Source organism: Mastomys coucha, chromosome X (genome assembly GCF_008632895.1).
Source record: "Mastomys coucha isolate ucsf_1 chromosome X, UCSF_Mcou_1, whole genome shotgun sequence".
Taxonomy (NCBI): Eukaryota; Metazoa; Chordata; class Mammalia; order Rodentia; family Muridae; genus Mastomys; species Mastomys coucha.
In genome coordinates, this window is record NC_045030.1 from 95,288,727 (window position 1) to 95,305,731 (window position 17,005).

At 41.4% G+C, this 17,005-nt stretch overlaps 1 pseudogene; it reads right to left on the reverse strand.

Moving 5' to 3' along the window:
- Positions 1 to 1,147: 1,147 nt before the first annotated feature.
- LOC116088346 overlaps positions 1,148 to 17,005 on the reverse strand; it is a 43,450-nt pseudogene continuing 27,592 nt past the window's right edge.

Below are 17,005 nucleotides of genomic sequence, written 5' to 3' on the forward strand. Positions count from 1 at the left end.
ATGTCTCTTTATGCAAATGAAGCTTTCCCAGAATCTCAGCACGAGCCAATATTGTATAGTCACCTCTATAACAAACAATATGTCAAGAAAGTTCATGTAGCACTTGTTACCTTTGCCCCTCCCCCCAATAAAATACAGCTGTTTCTCTGAAAACCTCTCACAGAAGCCCATTTCTCCATAAGATGCAATCTAGAAGAGATCCTGTGAAATCATCAACCCAGATAAGCTCAGTCCATTTCATTCCAGCTGGGTGATCACCTTGCTTGCATGTCTCAAGGTCAGTGGAAGAACAAAGCCAGCAAATGAATATCTTATTCCCAGCCAACTATTGCAGAGTTTCTCTTGAAGAGAGTGGCAAACTGTATCTAGAACACAAGACAGTGAGAGGGGGCAAGGACCATGGTTCATATTGAAATCCACAGCCTTAGAATCAGGGTTCCCCTCTCCCTAAATCCCAAGATGCTGTAATCTCATCCACAGCCTGGAGCCCTCTCTGATTCATATCCAGTGATAGACCATGGCTTACTTTGGTCATATGTTAGGCTTCCTTCACTCATAATCCAACTACATGAACTCACTTTCTCAATTCTTGCCATGATGATATTCTGGACTATAGGTTCTCACCTAGGACAGGACTTTTGTCCCAAGTCCATTCTGTCTTAACATTTGATAGTCAGCAGTTCAGGTCAGCTTCTAATAACAACCCTGTGGGAACACAGGAAACCATCCAGAATGACTCAGTAAGAGGGAAAGTAGGTTTCTCTTGTTGCCAGAAGCAGTGTATGTGCATGCTTGATAGAGATCTACCAACCAAGTGAGCCATAGTAGCAGTGTAGCACAGATGTAGCTACAGCCCAAAATCACAAGGCTCAAATGACTCTTTTTCATGGGCTTTTTCCCAATCATTGTGAAAACATCTCCAAACACCTGAGTCTTGTTGGAGATCATTCGGGTCATGGAGAAATCTGCTGTGGTTGTGACTGAAACCAAGCCTCCTGAGACTGAATTCAGCAGCTCTCATAGGTACAGTGGCCTTGGTAGCTGGAGTGATATTTCTTCTGAGCACCCATGAATTGTTCATACAACAGACTGTCATGATTGTGATCTGTCCAGTTATCTAAAGGAGTCCATTTATCAGGTCCATGACTCAGGCATCTGCACAGAGTGAAGGGACCACAAAGCAGTTGGTCAAATGGTCATTTGACTTCCCGGGTTTTTTCCTATTCTTCAAAAGGAAAAAATCATAGGAGAAAAATATTCTCAACATCACATAGGTGCATAATCCCTGGTTAAGCACACCAAGGTAGACTGTGTTTCTGATCTGCCAAAAGAGAACATGATGGTCCAAATGAGGAGGGGACATGGGTTTCTGCCTTTGGTACCAGGGTTTGACTGAACTGGTCTGTAAGACAAAGTGCCAGAGGAAATTGGGCATCTTAACATGCCTGTCATCCTGATTATTGACAGGTAGAGATGGGAAGATTATAAAATGGAGCACTGCTTCTCAACCTGTGGATCACTACCTCCCTGAGGGTAGACATTTTTATATGAGTGGCATATCATATATCCTGAATATAAGATGTTTATATGATGATCATAGCAATAGGAAAATCAGTCATGAAATAACAATTAAATAATTTTATGGTTAGGATCACCCCAACATGAGGAAATGTTGTCCTAGCATTAGGAAACTCAAGAACCACTGAAAGGGAAGCTATTCTTAGTACCCCTTGAATTGGATGCAAGCCTGGGATACATGAGTCTTTGTCTTAAAATCAAAAGCAAAACTAATCAAAACTCCAAACAGTACAGAGAAGTCATGGAGAAAGGTCATCTGCTTTTTCTTTTTTGTTGGGGATGGTGAACTTGAAGGTGATACCATATTTTTCTTTAGATTTACATTGCAAAAATGAGAGTATCAATACTTATTTTTTTTTGTTGTTTTGTTCTTCACTAAATGTTTCTCTCCTTTTTATAAGCCAAAATTGGCAGACGTCACACCAGAGGAGACTGAGCTGGTCCCCCAGTACCACTCACTGGGCCTTTAGAACACAGTATAGAGTTTTTCCCCAGGGCATGGTTGCAGACAGGTACTCATGCTGAGGCTGAGCAGTGGAAGCGGGAGATGAAGATGATGATGTCATTCCATGGGAGGAATGCAATGTCAGATGTCAGCAGTGCTATTGTAAAGCTGCAGGTTCAGCCTGAGCATCTTGTCTATACCATGAGCCATCATTCTTCTGTCACCCTCTCTAGCTTATCATCTACTCTCTGAGTTTGTTTTATTTTTGAGATTCTGCTGTGGTGTTTGTATTGTCTCTAGGAAGAGAAATCAAAGAGTATGTAGGTAGGTGGTTTGATAGAAATGGAGAAGAGTGGGACACTTTTTACCTCTGGTCATCTCAGGCCAAGAGAGCCTACAGTATGTCTTATCTGAGGGATGTTTATTGAATAGGAGAGTTCAGAGAGAAATAGGAATCCTTGAACCTATTCTCTGTCACGGCTGTCATGGGATAAACAACTCGGGCATAGAATCAGGTAATCTGAATGCTGCGGACATTGTCAGGAAGTAGAGCCTGTAGAGTCAATGAGGCTGGTCTGAGGGAGGCCATTTTTACTCAGGATGAAGACTTGCTAAAGTCATGGAAGCTGTTCTACTCTTAAAGGTGTCTTGTCTAGACTCTTTCTCTCTCTCTCCCCCTCTCTCTCCTCTCTCTTTCTCTCTCCTCTCTCTGTATGAGAGAGTGTGTGCCTGTGTGTGCACATGTCAATTGTATATTTGTGCAGTTGAGTGTGTGTGTGTATTTGTGTGTGTGTTCATCTACATGAATGCACACTCAGGTGCATGCATATGTAAATTTGTGCTCAGATATATGGAGCCCAGACGATACCCTCAGCCATTATGATTAAGACACTGCCCAAAATGCCTACCAAGCTTGGGTTTCATTGCTTGGTTTGTTGATATTTTAATATGTGATTGTTTTTTCATGTTGTTGTTTTGGTTTAGTTTATTTGGGTTTTGTTTTTATTTGTTTCTGATTTTCTTGTTTTTTGTTTCTTTGTTTTGTTTTGTGTTGAAACACATTTCTTCATATGTAGTGCTTGCTGCCCTGAAACTGGATATATAGACCAGGCTAGCTACAATGTCAGAGAGATGCATTTATTTGTATCTCCCTACAGCAGGGTTCACATAGGAATTCAACAGAGTCCAAAACATGAAAGAGGAACAGAGACCATGACCATGATTAAGAAGCCAGCAGATGGCAGCAGTGGAACAGGGGACAAGGGGCAGCTGGGCTCCTATAGAACCCAGCAGTACTTATTGAGGTAAACTGCTGCTGTCCAGCAGCTGACATATGACAGTCTTGTCATGATCAGCCCCTTATTAGGTGTGTTGCAAATCTAGTCACCATTTTCCCAGAGACCCTAGAGAGTAAAGGAAATACAGAAGAAATCTGGAGGTGAGGACTCATGATGTGGAAGGTATGCTTGCAGGCCTCATTACAGCTAAGAATGTGGTACATCTGGTGGAGTGCTTTCTTGCCAGCCATGCACAGAACCAAATGTTTATAACCAACAATAGATAAAGGGGCAAAATTGGGTGCACCAGTAATCTGTGCTTATGGGAGGACCAATGAAGAGAATCTTCATTGTCATCCTTGGGTACATACCAAGTTCAGTGACCAGCTTAGGCAACTTGAAATAAAATTTAAACACACACACACACACACACACACACACACACACACACACACAGAAAGAGAGAGAGAAAGAGAGACACAGAGAGAGAGACAGAGACAGAGACAGAGAGAGACAGAGACAGAGAGACAGAGAGAGAGAGAGAGGCAGAGAGAGACAAAGACAGAAAGAGACTGAAGAGAGAGAGAGAGAAAGAGAGAGGGGGGAGAGAGACTCAAAGTTCTTTCTAAGAAGGACCATAACTCTAGACATTCCATGTGAGACCACATCATCCCAAAGTTTTTGGACCTCAGTGTCTCCAAGGGTACTATGGATACAGAAGTCTGTCTGTGTGGAGCTGGCAGGGGAGCTGTGAGAGATTGTGTCTGGTTCAGGTCAAAGGATCTGAGGACCACAGGTACTGTAAGGAAGTAGGAAAAGCAGATATGAAAGAGGGCAGGCTGCATAGCCAGCTGCAGGGAAGTGTGAACAAGCTGATCAATGCCAGGAAGGCTCAGGAAATGGGAAGATTATTCTGCATTTGTCACCCAAGGAGAATGATGCCACTTTCCCTACCAATATCATGTGCTACTTCCCTTCAGGGAACTGCTGGCACCATATCCTGAACAATGGTAGGATGAACCTTCTTAGGACTAGTAGTGAGCTCATCACAGCCTCTGCCGCAACAGCTCATGTCTCCACCCAAGTCATAAGCCAGCTGTGTCCACTGTCAGAGAGGTCCTAGGCATTATGTCCTGAGTGACACATGACTGCTCTGAACCTTCTTTACCCACTTAGTTCAAAGAAGACTATGGTGTGATCATAACTAGAGGGAGTCACTCCAGAGCTTTGTGGAAAAAGCCTCCTCCGAGACTGCACTAAGCCAGCCAACAGAAGTCTCTGTGTGGAATGGAAGACTATAAGTATTGAATGTGACTAAAGTCTTGGCCAATCAATCACGTAGCTGTCTTGTGAAATGTGACAGGGTTTCACTGAAACTTAATATTTTCTTTTGGGTGAGTATTATAATGGTTGGGGAGAGATGGCTGGGATACAAGTAAAAATGCTCCTTTACAAACTGGAGTAGCTTTAGAGTCACTGTCCAAGTAGCCAAGGGAAGTTGGAGAATTGGCAGCAGGGATGAATACAAGGCAGTGAGGATCAATCAGGCCTTGGTTCTGCCTGGGAACTGTGAAAGGATCCTGAAAGACAAGAAAATGGTAAAGAGAACAATCAAGAGGGTAACTGAAAGGGAGAGAGGAGGGATTCTTGTTCTCGGGCTGGGAACTCAATGTTTTTCCTCATCGCAACCCTCCTAATTGTGGTTATAAAATTGACAACTTCTTTACATGAGATTATTAGAGAGAAACACAGACAAAGAGCATGATGGGAGAAATAAAGAGAAACAGATTGAAGAGAGCGAGGGAACAAATGCAGTGGGAGAAACAATAATCCCAGCCCTTGGGAATGGCAGAGAAGTGCATCAGGAGTTTGAGGCCATCAACAGTTACTTAGCAAGATGAAGGCCACTGGGCTCCAAAGACCTTGCATAAACATCAAAAAGCCAAGTGAAGACTCAACTGAGATCAGAGAAGATTTTAAGCCATGGGAAGTAGAATACTACAGGATGAGGACAGAGATGCTTAAATAGTGGAGTGTAATGAAAGATTACATATAATCATTTAAATGTGCATCCCACAGTCTCAGACAGGCTCAGCTCTCCATTATGGTAAGTAGAACAAGGAAGAGGAAGAAGAGCAGCAGCCATAGAGACAGCAGAAGTCTGATTGGGATACAAACCATGATGCTGAATCTGCAGGGTGCAGCAAACAGCTCTGACAGGTATAGCTAGAGAGTGAGTTCCCAGGGATATGAAAGGAAGACATGGTCAGTGCAGAGATTGGAAGGCAGAGATGAGTCAAGAATTAGACCGTGGGGGTGGGAGGAAAGAAAGGGAGACTGTACATTGGTCAGTATACTAGTAGTCATTGGTCTGACTTGCTCTGTTGAACAGAAGATCAGCTGACTACTGGCCTCAGGTCCTGGTGATTCTCAGACCTGTCCCTGTCTGGCTGCAGCACAGCTGTTTGCTGCCTTGGGCCACTCATGTCTTCTGAACACAGAGAACTGCTGAGAGGCATGATAGAGAACTAGCATGGCTGACACACTAACACTGTTTCTTCTCCTTCATGCCAGCAGACTAAAGCCTGATTCCCAGCTATGTGAGTGCCTGTCATCGCAAGAGGTCGCTCAGAGTGTGTTGTGAAGTGTATTATGAGAGGTATTCTAGGTAGGCAGAGATGATTCAGACAGAAAAACTTGAGACATCAGTAGGAAAACCTGAGTTTGATTATGAGCCTGCAAATCATAACCCAGGCATGTACCAGAAATTTGTAAAACCCACCCTGAACAAGCATGAGACAGGAAGAGGCATGGGTTGGCAGTTCAGATAATCTAGCCTAATTAGTGAGTTCCAAGGCCAAAGAAGGATCATTTCTTTAAAAAGAAGGTAGAGTTCTCAAGGTGATAAATCATGGTCCTAACATTTTCTATATTTATTTGTAGTGAAGAATGTCAAATTATATATTCATGGACAAACGTTAGTGTGTACCAGTGAGATATCTCAGTGTGAAATGGTTTCTGGTGCCTAACCCAATGATTTGGGTGTCATTTGTGGGAACTATGATGGTACATGGAAAAAACTGACTATGGACAATTATCCTCTCTGTCTCAAGGTCACCCACAAATATCAAGTTGTAACCTTTATTACAAATAATAAATTTTTTATAACTTTTATTGCATTGTGATGAGAAAAGTTACATGATTTCAATTTATCTGAATTTGTTAACATTTAAAAACTTATTTCAATTAAATATAATTGAATCACATTATTGTTTCACTTTTGTACCACTGCTCCACCAAAAGACCCCCCTTCAATACCTACAATATCTTTTTTGTCATGTTCCTTAAAATTTATAATATATTATAACAATAAAATGAGTATTATAAAAGTTGTTTAATATAAAACAACAATCAATTTAACAGTTTTGTGTAGGTGCTCGACTACAGCAAAACTGAAAATACATTTTTCTCAATATAAATTTTAAATAACTCCAAAAATATTAACTGTATACTTAAAAATAATACATCACTACTAGTATTTTCTTAAATGAACATGAATATATACAGTCTTTTTGTTTGTTTTGTATTTAGTAGAGTTTAAAATCTTGGCTCTTACTGTGGTACAAGCCCAAAATAAGAACAAATTTTCGACATTGGGTTTCATTGTAATAAGGCTGTACTTCAATGACCCTCACATCACCAAAGGATTTTTCAAATCATAGTTAAGCGGAGAGTTGATAGTTCTGCTGCACCAAGAAATGAATTGTAGGCTTGATTTTTGGATACAGACTTCCTGCTATGGTCAAAGCTATTTGACTTGAGTGAGTGACTTCATTCTCAGCCCACAGAGAACAGGTTACATTCATTTAAGAAATGGTGTAGGTATTAAGATGGTCTATCCATAAAGTCATTCACCAACTGTTTCAATGAACAATAGTTCTGCTTGGAGGGTGGCACAGACGTTAGGTGAGGGTAAGAATTTGGTTCATTACCTGTGATAATTTGGAAAAGCATTCATCTCAGAGAAAGAGTAACTTATAAAGTCCTCTTCTTCAAACTTGATACAAGAGTTACAAATGTCAAGCAAAGCATTTAGTCTCACTTTGTTGTTCTCTTCCAAGCCACCTCCCTAGTTAATCATCTATATTTCTTTTGGGTATATAAATACTTTTGAAATATATAAGCTGTTCTGAAAACCATAGTATAGTGTAAAAAGATGAAATAAACAATACTACTAATAGAGAAGCTGAGATAGGAGAAGCAAGATTTCAAGACCCTTAGATTGTACACAGCCAGACACTGTCACAAACATACAAGCTGACAGTGTATATAGATTGTACAATGTGGACCTATTTCTCCAATTACCAAATTAGAGAGAGCATTGGATGACAATCAACAAATTTCTAATTCCTCATATTATTAGATTTCAATCAATTAGGATATGTTGGTAATATTAATTTTCAAATTAATAAATTAAGAAAAAGTAATTGTCACTTCCTGTTGTTTTTGTTGTAAAAGGTGGAATTAGGTTTGTGTGGATTTATTGAAAGATTACCTTCTTGCTTCTTCTAGGGTGTAATTTGCTCCTTATGTTGATGTTTTCCATCTATTATCCTTTGTTGAGCTGGATTTATGGAAAGATATTGTGTAAATTTTGTTTTGTCATGGAATATCTTGATTTGTCCATCTATGGTAATTGAAAGTTTTGCTAGGTTTAGTAGTCTGGGCTGGCATTTGTGTTCCAGTAGGGTCTGTATGACATCTACCCAGGCTCTTCCAGCTTTCATAGTCTCTGGTGAGAAATCTGCCATAATTCTGATAGACCTGCCTTTATATGTTACTTGCCTTTTTTCCCTTACTGCTTTTAAAATTCTTTCTTTGTTTAGTGCATTTGGTGTTTTGATTATTATGTGACAGGAGGAATTTCTTTTCTGCTCCAGTCTATTTGGAGTTCTGTAGGCTTCTTGTATGTTCATGAGCATCTCTTTCTTTAGGTTAGGGAAGTTTTCTTCTAGAATTTTGTTGAAGATATTTACTGGCCTTGGGAGTCTTCACTCTCTTCTATACCTATTATCCTTAGGTTTGGTCTTCTCATTGCGTCCTGGGTTTCCTGGATGTTTTGGGTTAGGAGCTTTTTCTTTTTGCATTTTCCTTGACTGTTGTGTCAATGTTTTCTATGGTGTCTTCTGCCCTTGAGATTCTCTCTTCTATCTCTTGAATTCTTTTGGTGATGCTTGCATCTATGGCTCCTGATTTCTTTCCTAGGTTTTGTATCTCCAGGGTTGTCTCTCTTTCTGATTTCTTTATTGTTTCTATTTCCATTTTTAGGTTCTGGATGTTTTTGCTCATTTCCTTCACCTGTTTGATTGTGTTTTCCTGTAGTTTTTTAAGGCATTTTTGTGTTTCCTCTTTAAGAACTTCTACCTGTTTACCTGTGTTCTCCTGTATTTCTTTGAGGGTGCTATTTATGTCTTTCTTAAGGTCCTGTATCATCATCATGATAAATGATTTTAGATCTGAATCTTGTGTTTCCAGTGTAATGGTGTGTCCAGGACTTCCTATGGTGGGAGAATTGGGTTCTGATGATGGCGAGTGACCTTGGTTTGTGTTGTTTGTTTTCTTACGCTTGCCCCCTGGTATCTGGTTAACTCTAGTGCTACCTGCCCTTGCTAAATCTGACTGGAGCCTGTCCGTCCTGTGATCCTGGTTGTTTCAGAACTCCTCAGAATCAAGCTGACTCTGTGACTTTCTCTGTGAGTTGTGGGACTGGCTGCAGAGCTTGTGCCCAAGGTCTGCTCAGAACACTAACCCCAACAGACCCGAAATAACTGGAGTCACTGGGCTGGTGGAGTTCCTGTGTGCCTGGTCCCACTGGACCCAATTTCTCCCAGTGTTGGGACAGATGTTGGTTCCTGCTCACCTCTGATCCTGGGTGTGTCAGAGCACCTGGGAGTGGAGCTTCCTCTGGGTGTTGTGGGACAGGCTGCAGAGCTTGCACACAAGGTCTCTGATCCTGGATGTGTCAGAGCGCCTGGGAGTGGAGCTTCCTTTGGCTGTTGTGGAACTGGCTGTGGAGCTTGTGCCCAAGGTCTGCTCTGGACCCCAGCCCATGCAGACCAGAAGGAACTGGAGTCACTGGGCTGGTGGAGTTCCTGTGTGCCTGGTCCCACTGGATCCAGTTACTCCCAGTGTTGAGAGAGATGTTGGTTCCTGCTCACCTCTGATCCTGGGCGTGTCAGAGTGCCTGGAAGTGGAGATTCCTCTGGGTATTGTGGGACTGGCTGTGGAGCTTGCACCCAAGGTCTGCTCTGGACCCCAGCCCAGACAGACCGGAAGTCATAAATTATTTTTAAAAGCCCCCAGAGCTGATCCTGTGCTACAGCTCTCCATACTCAAATACCTCTGAGAGGAACATGCTCTCCCAGGAGTGCTGACACACCTGTGAGCACAAGTAAGACAACCATTTCTGCTCTGAGGGATCTGACAGAACCATCTGTCATCATGCTGTGTTAGGCCAAGGGAACCCTGGGTCTGGGGATATCAAATGCACCATCTCTGCTCAGGCCCTGGGTACTGCTACATACCACAGGAGAGCGGGAGTTTTGGAGCACTGGCTGGGGAGTTGAGAGAGACTGCTAGCATGCTCCACTCTGCGGGGTAGAGGTCTGTCCGTGGTAAGCCACTATCGAAGTCACTATGGAATGTAGGTGAACCACTATGGGGGTCCCTGGGTCTTACAGAGGCCAAGGATGACTTGATCTAGTTCCTGGGCATCTTAGGCACTGCTGGACATTGCAGAAGAGCTGAGATTGAGTAGAGGCCACAGGGCTCAGTCCACCCCTGGTCCAAAAGGAGAATGGAGTGAGTGCGGGGAATCACCAGCATCTGGTTGTTCCTGCCGGAGTGATAGTGGGGCAAGAGTCACTGATCCAGTCTTTCTTCTGCAAATGCTGGGCCAACATGATGAGTTTAGTTGAAAGGAAGCAGTTGATGGTCTTAAGGCATTTAGTTTAGAAAAGAGAGAGACAAAAGTAAGAGAAGTAGTGGCTGGACATGGCCACATGAAGAGTGGGGGAAAGGAGGAAGAGAGAGTAAAGATAAGAGGAGTAAGAAGCTAACAGGGAAAAGAGAGAAGAGAGCTAGGAGGGGACAGCCCCTGTAACAGCCCCTTATATAGTGGGCAGAGATACCTATCCTCAGGTAAATATGGGGAGGGAATACCTGGCTGTGGTCTTTTAACTGGGGGTGGAGACCAGGCAGAATAATGGGAGCTTGGGGCATTGTCTATGTGATAGGATAGCACAGGATACTGTAGTGAGGGCTCATGGTGTCCGTCATCTATGTCTGGGGAGTATGGATTTACTGTCCCGTTTGTTGAAGAATTCTCTACTGGGTGACCAGAGCAATCATTGATCAATCTAGAGCACAGAGTGCTTTTCACGGTCCAACACACACAGAAATTAAAAGAAGAGAAGGTGAGGGAAAGCCTCAAACACCTGGGCATGAGGGGAAATTTCCTAAACAGAACACGAATGACTTATGCACTAAGTCAAAAATTGACAAACGGGACCTCATAAGGTTGCAAAGATTCTGAAGGCTAAAGAAAGTGTTGTTAATAGGACAAAGCAGCAACCAACACATTGGGAAAAGATCTTTACCATTCTTATATATGATAGAGGGCTAATATCCATTATATACAAAGAACCCAAGAAGTTAGACTCCAGAAAAACAAATAACCCTATTTTAAAATGGGGTACAGAACTAATCAAAGAACTCTCAGCTGAGGAATACTGAATGGCTGAGAAGCATCCAAAGAAATATTCAACATCCGTAGTCATCAGGGAAATTCAAATAAAAACAACCCTGAGATTTCACCTCACATCAGTCAGTTTGGCTAGAATAAAAAACTCAGGTGACAGCAGATGCTAGAGAGGTTGTGAAGAAAGGGAAACACTCCTTCATTGCTGGTGGGATTGCAAGCTGGTACAACCACTCTGGAAATCAGTTGGTGGTTCCTCCGGAAATTAGACATAGTTCTACCAGAGGACCCAGCTATACCACTCCTGGGCATATACCCAGATGATACTCCAACATGTAATAAGGGCACATGCTCCACCATGTTCATAGCAGCCTTATTTATAATAGCTAGAAACTGGAAACAACTCAGATGTCCCTCAAAAGAGGAACAGATACAGAAATAGGAGTACATCTACACAATGGAGTACTATTCAGCTATTAAAAACAATGAAATTATTAGGGAAATGTGTAGTGTCTGCCCACAGACCCTACATGATAATGGATTGTCCTGGACTGGAGATGAACTGGACCTGTGAAAATAAGCGGGTGGGGAGCAAAGAGAAACAACACCAAGTAGATGTATCAAGGTGTACTTTACTTAGGGTGCAGTGTGTTTATAGAGTAAAAGGCAAAATCAAAACCACAACAATCAGACTTTTAACATAAACAAGATAGCAGACACAGTGTCATAAACTCTGTTTACAGCAAAAACTTTAAGTGTGAGTTCTGGCAGAAATTAGCTGAGTACCATTCCTTTGATTGGAGCTGCAGTGTCAAAGTTTCCCACCACAGGTGGGCAGCCTGAGCCCCAGGCCTGTCAGGCCTTCTTTCACTTTCAGAGACAGCAGAAACAGCATCCGAGCAGAGGGGAGGGGGACCACAGAAATGGGTGGATCTGGACAATATCATTCTGAGTGAATAACCCGATCACAAAAGAACACACAAGGTATGCACTCTCTGATAAGTGTTTTTTAGCCCAGAAGTTCGGAATACATGAAGTACAATCCACAAACCACAGAAAACTCAAGAAGAAGGAAGAACAAAAGGTGGACACTTCATTCCTTATTAAAAGGAGGAACAAAATACCCATGGAAGGAGTTGCAGAGACTACCTATGGAGCAAAGACTGAAGTAAGGGCACTCCAGCCTGATATAGCTGTCTCCTGAGAGGCTCTGACAGTCCCTGACTACTACAGAAGTAGAGTCTCACAGCCATCCATTGAACTCTGTATAGGGTCCCCAATGAAGGAGTTAGAGAAAGCACTGAAGGAGCTGAAGGTTTTACAGCTCCTTAGGATGAACAACAATATGAACTAACTAGTACCTCCCCTAGAGCTCCCAGTGACTAAACCACCAACCAAGGACTGAACATGGTGGGACTGATTGCTCTGGCAGCATGTGTATAGTAGAGGATGGCCAAGTTGGTCATCAGTGGGAGGAGAGGCCCTTGGCCCTGTGAAGGTTCTTTGCCCCACTGTAGGGGAATGCCAGGGCCAGTAAGTGGGAGAGGGTGGGGTGGTGAGCAGGGAGAGGGGGGAGAGAACAGAGGTTTGCTCTTGTTATTGTGTGGTGTGGTTTGTTTTGGAGGGGAAACTGGGAAAGGAGAAATAATACGATATGTCAATAAGGAAAATATCTAATAAAAATGGTAAGAAATACAATTAAAAAATGGGGTTCAGAGATAAAGATTCTTAACTGAGGAATACTGAATGGCTGAGAAGCACCCAAAGAAATGTTCAACATCCTTAGTCATCAGAGAAATGCAAATCAAAACAACCCTGAGATTCCACCTGACATCATTCAAAATGGCTAAGATCAAAAACTCAGGTGACTGTAGATGCTAGTGAGGATGTGTAGAAAGAAGAGCACTCCTACATTGTTGGTGAGATTGCAAGCTGGTACAACCACTGTGGAAATCAGTTTTGTGATTCCTCAGAAAATTGGACATGAAGAGCCAGGAGTACCAATCCTGGGCATATACCCAATAGATGCTCTAAAATATAACAAGGGCATATGCTCCACTATGTTCATAGCAGCCTTATTTATAATAGCTAGATGCTGGAAAGAACCCAGATGTCTCTCAACAGAGGAGTGGATACAGAAAATGTGGTACATTTACACAATGTGTATTACTCAACTATTAAAAATAATGACTTTATAAAATGCTTAGGCAAATGGATGGAACTAAAAAATATCATGCTGAGTGAGGTAACCCATTCACAAAGGAACATACATGGTATGCACTCACTAATATGTGTATACTTGCCCAAATGCTTAGCATAAATATGATACAATTCACAGGCCACTTGAAGCTCAAGAAGTAGGATGACCAAATTATGGATGTTTCATTCTTTCTCAGAAGGGGAAAATAGACAAGGGAGGAAATATGGAGACAATATACGAACAGAGACTGAAAGAAAGGTCATCCAGAGACTACCCCACCTGGGGATCATCCCATATACAGACAACAAACCCAGATATTATTTCAAATGCCAAGAAGTGCTTGCTATAAGGGGCCTAATATGGCAATCTCTTGAGAGGCTCTGATAGAACCTCACAAATGGATGCTCACAACCAACCATTAGACTGAGCACTGGGTCCTCAATGGAGGAGTTAGAGAAAGGACTAAAAGAGGTGAAGGAGTTTGCAACCCATAGGAGGAACAACAATATCAACCAACCAGAATCCCCAGAGCTCCCAAGGAATAAACCACCAACCAAAGAGTACACATGGAAGGACCCATTGCTCCAGATGCATATATAGCAGAGGATGAACTTGTTGGATGAGTGGTCCATGTTGGTCACAGTTGCTTGGTAGAGGCCCTTTGTCCCATGAAGGATTGATGGCTTATTGTAGGGGAATGTGGGGGCAGGCAGGCAGGAGTGGGTGTGTGGGTACCGGAACACCCTTAAAGAAGCAAGGGAATGGAGTATGAGATAGGGGATTTCTGGGGGGTAACTGCGAAAGGAGGAATAACATTTGAAATGAAAATAAATGAAATATCCAGAAAATATGCTAAGAATCACTGAATTTGAGGCTAATCTTAGCACCTCTTTGAGACCAGTCTAGATTAAATGAAACTGTCTTCAAACCAACCAAAAAATTAAACAAAACCTCACATGAATAGAGAGGTCATAGAGAAAGGTTGGCTGTTGGTTCCCTTTTGGAGAGAGATAGAGACTCTGAGGATGATATTAGTTATCTCTCCAGATTTACATAAACACTTGTAACTATCAGTATCTTAGTTTTTCTTTGTTCGTTTGTTTTGTTAGTTTTTGTGAATAGGGTCTCTGCTATTTATATTTCACTCTCCTGGAACTTGCTCTGTAGATCAATGCAGGCTTTAAATTCAGAGATGCTCCTGCGGTTTTTGTTCATTTGTTTGTTTTTGGTTTGGTTCTTTAACCTTTGTTTCTGTGATCACAAACTCTACGATTCATGTAAATAAATGCCTCTGGCCTTGGCTATCAGCAGAAGATGCAAGACTTCATACCAGAAGAGACTAGGCTGAACACGGTTCCACACACTGGGTCTTTAGGACACAGTATAGAGTCTCTTTCTGGTGACTTTCCTGGGACAGGGGTATAGGTAGATACTTATGCTGAAGCTGGGCAGCTGATAAGGAAGATGATGTCATCCTAGGGGAGAAAAAAGGAGTCAGATGGCAGCAGGACAACAGAGAGGTATTGGAAACCTGCAGCTACAGCCTCATCATCCTTGTCTACACCACCAGCCACCATCCTTCCACCACACTCTCTAGCATCTCCTTCATTCTCCCTAGGCATCAGACTGGATGGGTTACTTTGGGGACCCATGTTGGGTCTGTGTGCTGTCACTAAGGAAGAAAGATCACTGAGTGTGTGGTTAAGGAGGAGTTGACAAGAATAGAGAATAGTTGAAGTGTTTAATATGGTTATCTGCTGGGTCATTGCCCACAAAGACTGCAGTATGTGGCATTTGTCTGAAGACAGCTACAGTATACTTACATATAGTAAATAAATTTAAAAAAATTTAAAGGTTATATATGTGTGTGCGTGTGTGTGTGTGTGTGTGTGTGAGTGTGTATGTCAGTAATATTTCTTGATCTGTATTACCTTCCTCAATTTTAGTCACATAACATTCGTTTTCCTGGGAATGCCATACTTAAATGTTCACAGATGAGTCATTCTCTTATGTGTATATGTACAATATTTAATTATCCATTCATTAGTTGATGAATATGCAGGATATTTCATTGTCTTGGCTGTTGCTATAAAAACAACAATGAACCTGGATGACCATGTGATCGTGTGTACTTGGAGAAGGCTATAGATGATCTGAATTGGGTTGCTTTGTGGAATGATGCAAGTGCTTGTTGTTTTCTGATAACTTGACACAAATGTATAAACTTCTGGAAAGAAGTAGTCTTTTAAAAGAAAAAGTATCGATAAGGTTGATCTGTGAACAAGTTTTTGATATATTTTCTCTATTAATGATTGATGTTGGGTGGGAGAGCTCACTGTGGGCGCAGCTACTGGCCAAACAATGTAAAGCTACATTTTTCCATGGGTTCTTTCTATGTTTATGCCTCTAACTTTCTGCTTTCTAGTTTTAGCTTAATTCCCCTAAGAGGCAGAATGTACACTCAGAGCTAAAACATGAAACAAAGAATTTCTCCCCTTAATTATAATTTTAATGTTTCATTAGAGCAATTGGGCCCCAATAAAGACACTAGACACTTTCAAAATCATTGTGGGAATTACTTCTACCTTCTGGTATGTTTTTCAATCACTTTCTTCAGTTGTTTAAATCTTTCAATGTGCTAATGTGTCCACTCCATAGTTTTAAATATTGTAAGATATTTTTAATGTAATAGTACTATTCCGATGATTTATTTCAGGGTAGGATTGTTGTTATTTAAGAAGACTTTTTTTGGAGTTAATATTGTGTTGTGGTTCCCTGCTGAACATGTACATCAGCTGTAGGAGTTTTCTGGTAAATTCTTTAGGGTCTATTAGGTATATGTCCTGTCTGTATAAGTAAAGAGTCTTTGAATTTCTCTTTTCTATGCTACACCTCCTTTGTTTACTTCATTGTGCTAGTTCTCTAGCTAAGATTTCAAAAAGTAAAGAACAAAAATAGATATTGAATAATATTTTCTTATGCCAGATTTAGTAGAACTAAAGTCTCTCTCTCTTTGAGTATTATGTTAGTGGTGGGATTGTATATTGTCTTTGTCATACTTATAAATATATACATCTCAAGGAGCCAACATTACACGATTGTCATTATATGTCCACTGCATATAATACACCATCATATTATATGTACCATTGCATACATGATTTATAATATACATATAGTGATTATCATATATGATATGCAGGAAGATTGACCTATTATCTTTTGATGGTAGGTTTAAGTCACCTAATTCAATACGTATGGAATATTACATGATGTAAAAATTTCCCATACTCGGCCAGAAATAATGATATTAAGAACAATTTGCCTTCCTTCTTCTTGAGTTCCTTGTGGAATGTGGGTTGTTCTTCCTATATGCCAAACTTCTGGGCTAATAACCACTTATCAGAGAGTGCATACTATGATACCATGTTTGTTCTTTTGTGATTGGGTTACCTCACTCAGGATGATATTCTCCAGATCCATCCATTTCCCTAAGAATTTCATAAATTTATTGTTTTTAATAGCTGAGTAGTACTCCATTGTGTAGATATACCACAATTTCTGTATCCACTCCTCTGTTGAGGGAAATCTGGGTTGTTTCCAGGTTCTGGCTATTATAAACATGGCTGCTATGAACATGGTGGCGCATGTGCCCTTATTATATGTTGCAGTATCTTTTGTGTATATGCCCAGGAGTGGTATAGCTGGGTCCTCTGGTAGTACTATGTCCAATTTCCAGAGGAACC